This window comes from Monodon monoceros, unplaced genomic scaffold (assembly GCF_005190385.1).
Source record: "Monodon monoceros isolate NGI ecotype Baffin Bay Population unplaced genomic scaffold, NGI_Narwhal_1 Super_Scaffold_19, whole genome shotgun sequence".
NCBI classification, from domain to species: Eukaryota; Metazoa; Chordata; class Mammalia; order Artiodactyla; family Monodontidae; genus Monodon; species Monodon monoceros.
This window is the reverse complement of record NW_021703775.1, coordinates 21516344-21525987: the sequence shown is the minus strand read 5'-3', so window position 1 is coordinate 21525987 and position 9644 is coordinate 21516344. Positions and strand designations below refer to the sequence as shown.

Sequence of the window (9644 nt, the reverse complement as noted above, 5' to 3'; positions counted from 1 at the left end):
ATCTACATCTATATCTATATAATGGAATATTACTCAACCATAACAAGGATAAAATTCTGACATTTGTAAAAAAGTAGATGGATCTAGAGAGTATTATCCTTAGTGAAATAAGTCAGACAAAACAGACAACTGCTATATTCTATCACTTATATGTAGAATGTAAAAAATAAAACAAAGAATGTATATAACAAACAGAAACAGACTCACAGATATAGAGAACAAACTAATGGTTACCAGTGGGAAGAAGGAAGCAGGGAGGGGAAAGTTAGGCATATGGGCTTGAGAAATACAAATTACTATATATAAAATAAATAAGTAACAAGGATGTATTGTACAGCACAGAGAAATATAGCCATTGTTCTATAATAACTTAGAATGAAATCTATAAAAATATTGAATCACTATGCTGTACACCTGAAAATTATATAATATTGTAAAATAACTCTACTTCAATAAAAATGTATACATAAAAGAAACTTCCTAAACTGAAATACATAGAGAAGAAAGAATTGGAATGAATGGCTGAGATTTGCTGATTTTATATCATTGAAAAATGTTGAGTAATCATTTTCCAAAAAAGTGTGACATACTCTAACCAACTGTATTTGAAATTGTCTATTTCTTGATGCTAAGGTAAACTGATTTTATTTTTTCTAATCTTAGTAAATCTAGGGGATATAACATAGTGGTTACTATCACTATTCTTAATATAAATTGATGCTTACTATGTGCTTGTCTCTGTTCTAAGACTTTATTAACTCATTTATTTCTCATAAAGCAATGAAGTAGGTGCTATTAATATTACCATTTGTTGAGGAAGTAATAGTCACAAAAAGTGATAAGTAACTTGTTCCTCACAGCCAGGAACCAGCTGAGTTTATATTTCAACCCGATTATTAGTGCTACAAAATTAGTATTGTTAACCCCAATGTTGGCTACTTCTCTGAGATTAAATGTTTTTTTGGGTAGTCATTCTAAGCTATTAGTCCTTTGTTGAATCTTAATAGAATAAAGGACAAAAAACAAAATTTTTTGAATATAGCATGAATGATTAATGTTATTGAGAATGTTATTCTCAATATCTTTTTGCATAAAGCCATTTATAGTATTGTATGATAAATGGAATTTTGATTTTTAAAGAGAAATACATCTCTCATTTTCTTGATTCTTTATCTTTGATTTTATGCTTTGGAAATGAGACCTATCTCCTCTACTAATTAGATATTGGTCTGTATTTTCTAATTTCTTCAAATCATTTTAAATTTCTTATTCATTCAATGTGTGGGTGTTTGAGTATGTGTGTATATTTTTAAAATATTTTTCTTTTTTCCCTGTTTTCACCCTTTCCACCTAAAAACAAACAAACAAAGCCACAGTTGCTAGTCTATTGGCTAATAGATTTATATATTCCCACATAGAACTATGTGACTTAAATTGTCATTTTGTTCATATTAATAAAATTTTTATATCGTTGATTCTCAATTGTTGCTTTTTTCTCTCTCTTTCCCTACAAATATACTATTTCTTTTATAAGTGAAACTTTCTACTATTTTATTGTATGTTCATTCAATTAAAATTATCTTCAAAAATACATTTTTTTCTTTACATATTTATCTAGTCTGCAGTTCTCAATAGGAGTGATTTTGCCCCCCCCCAAGGCAAATTAGTTAATTAGTCAATTGGCTTTTTAATTCAAACTGTATTACATATACAGAACTATTTGAGAAACAAAGGGCATATTTATAATATGCTACTTTCAAAATCCAGTCATTTCAAGTGTCAACTTTCATAGTTTTATATAACTCATACATATATGCATTAATGATTTCACACTATTTTAATTTGGTTTATCTTGAAAAACTTTAACCACTTCTTAGTTCAGTTGGTTAGAATTTCTATTGATTGCTGAAATTCAAAAAAAAAAGTAAGAACAAGTTGTTGTATATCAGTGTTAAATTGAATATTTTGATTATATTCTCTTTGACTAAGTGACTAATTACATTCTAGTATGTGAAAAGGAGGATTCTTTTTCCCTCCGTTTAATGTTTAGTTTTAATTCATGTGTATTTTCTTAAATTTTTCATTTAAAAGTTAAACTTTAAATTAAACTTTTAAAGTCCTTAAAATATCTAGTTAATATTAGATGCCATATATCTGATTTTACTAATTATAATATATTCTGACTCTTGCAAAAGGCTCTATTGTTTCACATAGTTGGAAGTAGATGTTTTTAAACAGGCAAGTACTATTTATTTCTAAGTTTACTAAGTATTTGTTCACTTCATCTTATAAGTGTTTTCTGAATGTTATTAAATGTTTTGTTGGTATATACTGAGATAATGTGCCATTTTATAATGTAATTGTCTTTGGGTATTCATATTTTTTAGCCTTGGCTCTCCCAATAAGCATAATCTCTCTTTCCTAACTCTTATTCTTTTACTCTAAACTGATCAAGGTGATAAAAAGCCACCATATCTAGCATGCATCATTTCTAATGACTTAAGTGCATGTGTATATCTGGCCCCATCTGTGGTATAGTACTTTTGAGCCCCAAATGTCCTTAAATGTCATTTATGCATTCATTCAACCCAAATTTGTTGGGAGTTTACTATGTGCTGAGGAGATGAGCAAATTTTTCTGTAAAGCGACAGACAGCAAATATTTTATGTTTTGAGGGAAATATACCTTTTCTGTTCCATGGCCTCTTTTCCTTCTTCCCCTTTACCTCCACCTTTTCTTCCTCCCCCTCTTCTTCATTCTCCTTCTCCTCCTCTTATGTCTTCTCCTATTTTTTCTTTGCAACCCTTTGAAAAAATGAAGCGTTCTTAGCTCACTGATCATACATGTGCCATTTATTGACTCCTGTGTTAGTATTAGTGAGTGATGAGTGATGCTGATAAAATCTCCACTTTTACAGAGCTCACACAAATTACACTTGACTAAAACGATCTCTAGAAGAATACAAGCCACTATAATATTCAATAGTATCTGTCAGTTGGGAGATTCAAAGGAAGACCATTTAGGATTCAGATCCAAGGGATCATGAAGACTTCAAAGGATCATGAAGTGACTTACTATCTTGTCCTATTAGTCTTACATTTTCAGTCTCTGAAGAGTAAAATCCCAAGAAGACAAGGCCAGTGTAGATTTTCATGACCACTGTCTCTTCAGATTCTAGTCCCATGCTTGTCAAAGTCTAGGTAAATATTTTTTGGATAAAACCAGGGTAAAAGAGATATTTCACAGGATCCCTTCACATTTCTCACTTGAATACAAGGTGGAAAACTGCTTCCTTTTCTGGTTGGTAGGGAACAGGTTTCTGAGCCTGTGTGGAAAATTTGATCTTAATCATTTTGTTGGCATAGGCTCTATTTCATAAGGGGAAGTAGGGGTAAAACTTGAGGTAAAGACTAGGTAGTGATTTATAAATCAACAGTCACATTTTATTAATGGGAAATTTCTTCCATATTCTGACAAGAACTGTCATTCTCACTTTCCATGGATTATTTCAATGCCTTCTTAAAGCATTTTAAAGAGAGGTATGAACACCACTGTCTTGTTCTGCTAGGTAAATCAGAAACCGAATCACAGATTTTGGAGGTCCTTTACCCCAGCTTTAAATTTACATATTCAATTATTTGGTGAATGATAAAATGGAAAGATGTTGCTGTTAACATGATGTGTGGGTTTCAACTGGGTTTGGCAAATTTGGAAACCAGAAGCTTTTAATCCAGTTGTCTCATCTCAGGGGATTTCTTGGCCTTAGTCACTCTAGGCAACTAAGTTTTCCCTTCTAGTTCCACGGATGTCTAGCGGGGTGTGTGTGTGTGTGTGTGTGTGTGCGTGTGTGTATGTGTGTTTTCATCCACTAATGCTTTACTTCAATAAGAGATCTCCATTTTCACTGCCATGACTCTACTCTGAACTCTCATGTCTGAAACTAGGACCACTGTAGTAGTTTTATAACTGTTCTATCTCCAGCTTTTACACCAGGATTTTCTTCAAGTGTTGCATCCTAATAATTTTAAAATTCAAATGTGATCATGTCATGAACTTGCTTAAAACCCTTCAGTGACTTTCCTTAATTGAAAAGACTTTCCCTAGCATGAACTAGACAAAAGTAGCTGTTTGAGCTCGCTATGGCCTACTAGACTAGCTGCATCACAAACTGGAAAACTTTTAGCTTTTCATGTTAACCAGCCTGGCCTTATTTCCATTCTAGAAATCATATTTTGTCTTTCCATAATCAGACTTTCACAAATTCTGAAAGCTGTACTTGCATAATGCTTCCCAAGCACTGAGCTGTTAATCCTTATTTTCATTCCAAGTGCAGATGAGATGGCTTTCTCCCCATGATGCTCTGGCATTGGTTAGATTTCTCCATTTTTTAGCTCTCTTAGAACACTTTTATTCACTTTCATATAATTTATCAGAAATATACAAATAAAGAAATAGAGCTTTAGCTAGATATAGTGAAAGGAGAAAAATATTGGTGATATTATAATAATTACTGTTAGTACACTAAAATATTATAAATGATAACTTCAAGGAATTGGAATTAAAAGACAGGCATGCACATTTGTGTTATTTATGTATACTTTTACATTTTTTGCATACCTTAGTAGTTTTCCTAATTATCATATATTGGTTTTAGAATTTAAAAAATAATTGTTTTGTCTGTCTCATTTATCAGAAGTTCTATTTAAAAAGGTCAGGAACTGTTATTTTTATCCTAAAGGCACATGAAAATTTAGCACAATATATAGTACTAATCTGTCACTCTTTATTTATTTGGTGAATATTTTAATAAAAAAGGAAATTAAGAAAAATGTTTAAATAAGTGAATAAATAAATAAATAAGTGTAATACATTTGCCATATTCTCACTGTGGCTTAATTAATTTTTGGTATCTTCTACTTTAGTTCTGTACATCTTCAGCTATGTTTTTCCAGACAAACAGCACAAATTGTGATAATCTGACCCACAACATTTTCTAAAGCTGTTTTTGCCTTTAAATAGGTGTCTTCTGAGAACAGGCCTTAAGAACTTAGAAATAGGGTAGTGGTCCAATAGCAGGGCCAGTATTTTATGTGTAAGAATAAACTTCATGACTCAATTCATGCCATATGGACACTCTCTTAGTTTAATACATTTTATAGCAAAACCCAGTCTCACATTCTTAGAGTTCAAGGAGCAGAAGTGACCTTCTACCTGAGGTTTCCAAGTTTCAAGCAGCATTTCTGAGGCTGAAAAAAATCTCTCAGTAGAGCTTTTCTTCCGTATAATTCTTTAATAATATTGAAGGAAAGGTGCAAAAATACATTACTATCCAGTTCTAAAAAAATAAAGCATTTCTCTAACTGGGGAAGAAGTGGTACTACAGACTTCAATAATCTATCTGAAGAACAAAGAACTGTTCCCAGAGGGTAGCTTCTTGTCTCATCACAGAAAAAATTCAGAAATGAGAAAGGAAGACCAAGAAAGTAAAGTGAGGATTTATTTAAGTGATAGTATGCTCTCAAGGGGAGAGTGGGCTCAGGTCAATAGTTGCCTTGAGTTTTTTTGGCAAGCTGTTTATGTGGGGTTTAAAATTCAAGGGGCAATATATCCACTGGGGAGGTAGGAGTTTGGGGGTTATATTGCCTGATTTTCATCAGAGCTCCACTTTCCTGGGGGGAGGAGGGATTTTTGTCCTTATTTTGTCTTGGTTGGAAGTCTCATGGATTCACTGCATGATGGGTACTTCTTATCTGCAAGTCTAATGTCATTGTAATGGGGACATAATGAGCAAAAGGTTACATTTAGATGTTGGAGATTCCTACTTTTCCCTCTTTGTCTGCCTCCAGGATACTTATCATCCCAAAATGTGTGGTTTCCTGTCAGTCTGGAGGTTCCTGCTTTTCTTTGTCCAGGGACTCCCTTGGTTTACAAGGTGCAGTTTTTCCTGCCATCTTGCCCATGGCCCCCTTTCTCTGTTCATATCTAGCCACCTGCTTTAACAGAGCAACATCCAGATTATTTGCAATTGATTAGCTTTGGATCCAAAAAAGCTTTTCTGTTGCTATGTAATCACCATTGTTCATTTCCTTACAGCTCTTTGGTTTGCACTGAGAAATAAGTATGCACTGTTTAAAGGAAATTCTTAGATTTAAGTTATAGTAAAGGATTAATTTCTCTGTATTCAGCTAATTTTCTGCTGCTGCTTCCATTGTCATTTTTACTGATGAACATTTATAGGAATATCATATCATGAATGAAAGATTGTACAAGATTTCAGATTTTTGGAAAAGGAATGCACTTGTGTTGGGGTGGTCTTGATAAACTGCATAATATTCTTATTCCCTTAGCCCTAAGATATCAAATATTAACATGGAGTAAAATGGTCAAAGCATCATTTTCCTGTAAAAAACCCAAAATGTTAATCACTATAATTGCACTAGTAGATAGTATAATCCTGGTATTATGTAAAATAAAATTTTTGTAAATGAAATTATACTTATCATGAATGCATTTTGAAGAGTAATGCTAAGGCAGAGAATTTGAAATAAAAAGTTCAATTTAAAATAGTTGTTTTTTCTTGATGTTTTTGCAGGAAAATGGGGCGTGAGAGGATGCTCGTGTCCCAGGTCTTGGGCAAATCCCTGGGATAGGCCACCAAGTGAGGGTCCTTTGCTTCTCACATGAAAGAATTTAAGAGCAAGCCAAAGTAGAGTGAAAGCAGATTTATTCAGGGAAATAAACACTCCATAGACAGAGTGTGGGCCATCTAAAAGTCAAGAGGCCCCAGGGTAAGGGGTCGTTAGTTTTTACGTGATGGGTAATTTCATAGGCTAACAAGTGGGAAGATTATTCCAACTATTTTGGAGAACGGGCTCGGTTTTCCAGGAATTGGGCCACTGACCACTTCTTGGCCTTTTATGGTCAGCCTTGAATCTGTCATGGCACAGGTGGATGTGTCATTTAGCTTGCTGATGTGTTATAATGAGCATATACTGAGTCTCAATGTCTAGTGGAAGTCAACTCGTCCACCACCTTTGACCTATTTGGTTCTAATCAGTTTATGTTGTGTCCTTAGGCTATGTTATTCTTTTAAAAGTTGTGCCCTGCCCCCTTCCTTCCTGTCTCAATGTGTGTCAAAGTTCTTAAAATCTTTATCTTTTAGTGGAACAACCTGAAAATATATATGAAAGAACCAGTGAAATACAAAGTAGTATATTGAATTTGTTTTAATTCAGACCTATCAACTATATACTTGAGGGAATCAGAGATCTCTCTGAATAGCTGATGAAAAGATGAATATTTTTCACAGAAAATAATGCAAATACACAAAATACATATAAATTTATACTGAACTTCTTCAACTTCCCCTGACTCTCCCTTTAACAAGAAACCCCACCCCTATACTTCTATCTGGGCCAAGGGCTCTGGTGGATCCTGTCTCAGAGTGTGAGTTCCTCAATGCCTCCAGATAATAAATATCACAGGCATAGAAATTAAGTTATACAAAAAATGAATGACAAATCTAAAAAATAGCATATATACAGGAAGATTAGGTTAAGAATAGCAAAAGCTCCAATACCCTGATACCAACATCTGTACTGTCTACTTGAAGATGATTTTTAATTACAATCTTATTACCCCTCATTTACAAAATTAGAATCCTAAATAAACCTATAAATTTTATATCTGATTTATAATTTAAAATTGAACCAACTTGGTACTTTAAAATCTATATAGTGAAACTGGCTTTCCTTCTTTGTACTTGTTTATAGTAATAGAAACACTAGACTATAAATTTGGCACAGAGATAAAGTCTCATTCTTTTTTTCATATTTAGCACCTTGCAAAGGATTTACCGTACTCAAAATGTAAGAGCATATTTGTGGAGAGAAGGAAAGAAGAAAGAAATTTAAGAAGTGTTGAAAGAAAAAAAACTACAAAGGAAGGAATGAAGGAAAGAAGAATAAAAGAAGAAATAAAAAATAAGAAGCAGCTAAGACAATTACCTGTTATTTTACTGAAGTTCCCCAAAGACCTCCCTCTGTCTTTCTCTGAATTTTTCCTATAAAATGAGAACCTTAAACCTCACAGAGAAAATAAGAATTTTCTTATTTTCTTCAAAATAGAATTTTCTTCAAATTAGAATTTCTATTTTCTTCAAAATAGAATTTACTCAAATTCACTGAGTCTCCCTTAGACTAAGAATTCAACTGTGAATTAGGGATGGTACTATGTACACTGGAATAACAAAATGAAAATGCCCAAGTTGGTACATTTATTGTCTCCTTTCTGTCTGCTTGTTTCAAAATCTCCATATTCAATCCCTTTATAACAATATTCTAAAATATTTTTTTTCTACTTCCCAATCCATTAACTTTACTCTCTTTCCTTTACAGCTGATCTTTATTAATCATTCAAATGGATGTTTTTACCCATATTACTTAGGATTGAGCCATAAAGAAGGTAAAACATTTGCACTGTAAAAAAAAATGCAGTTAAATCAAAGGATTTTATTTACAGGGATGAGATGAGATGTCTCTGTGCGGTACCTAAGGTATTTTTTTCTCAGAAATCTCTTCTCAGTAATCCAGTGTTCCTAAAAATCATGTAGTTTACCCTACAGCCTATCCTTTTTTTTTTTTTTTTTACATTTCAATTGTTTTCTTTAAAAGGAGCAAGTTGTGTACAGGGTGGTTAAATGCTTTATAGATGAGAAAAAAAAAACTGCACTAGAACCAACATATTCATCATCATCATCTTCTTCCTCTTCATCCTCGTCATCTTCCTCCTCCTCCTTATCCTCTTTGTCTTCCTCACCTTCATCCTCTTCCTTCTTTTTCTTGCTTTTTTCAGCCTTGATGACTCCCTTTTTTGCTGCACCAGGCTTCCCTTTAGCTCAGTATGCAGCAATATCCTTTTTGTACTTTTCCTTCAGCTTAGCAGCCTTCTTCTCCTAAGGCTGCTTGTCATCTGCAGCAGTGTTACTCCACATCTCTCCCAGTTTCTTTGCAACATCACCACTGGATTAGCCTGGACATTCTCCTTTGATTTTTGGACAATACTCAAAACAAAACAAGAAAAAGGCCAAAGGAGGCCCCTTGGGTGCATTGGGATCCTTGAACTTCTTTTTTGTTTCCCCTTTAGGAGGGATATAGGTTTTCATTTCTCTTTCATAACACGGTTTGTCTGCCTCAGCCATGTCTTCAAACTTTCTTTTCTCTTTAGCAGACATGGTCTTCCACCTCTCTGAGCACTTGTTAGAAAACTCTGAGAAGCTAACTGAAGCATCTGTGTGCTTCTTGTGCTCCTCCCAGCAAGTTTGCACAAAGAATGAAAATTTTGCCTCTCGGCTTCTTAGGCTCTCCTTTGCCCATGTTTAATTATTTTTCCTCTGCAAGGCACAGAGTCGCCCAGTGCCCGTCACTCGCCCTGACGCTGTCTCTATGGAGCTTAATGTATGAGTTTGGTAGGCTCACTTCACTTGTTTGGGTCTGCCATGAAAGAAGCAGAAACAGGTTGGGAAGCTCTGAAAAATATTCCCAGACTTGAAGGAAAACCAAAACAATTAAGATCTTTTGCTGCAGTTTCTAGATTTAGACTGTCTTGCAGGAATTGCTGTCACTTGTAAAAGGCTATTATCTGCA

The 9644-nt window shown here is 33.8% G+C and overlaps 1 pseudogene; it reads right to left on the bottom strand.

Annotated features, from left to right (window-relative positions):
• Nucleotides 1-8665: 8665 nt before the first annotated feature.
• On the bottom strand, nt 8666-9374 carry LOC114900972 (annotated as a pseudogene).
• Between the last annotated feature and the right edge of the window lie 270 nt (nt 9375-9644).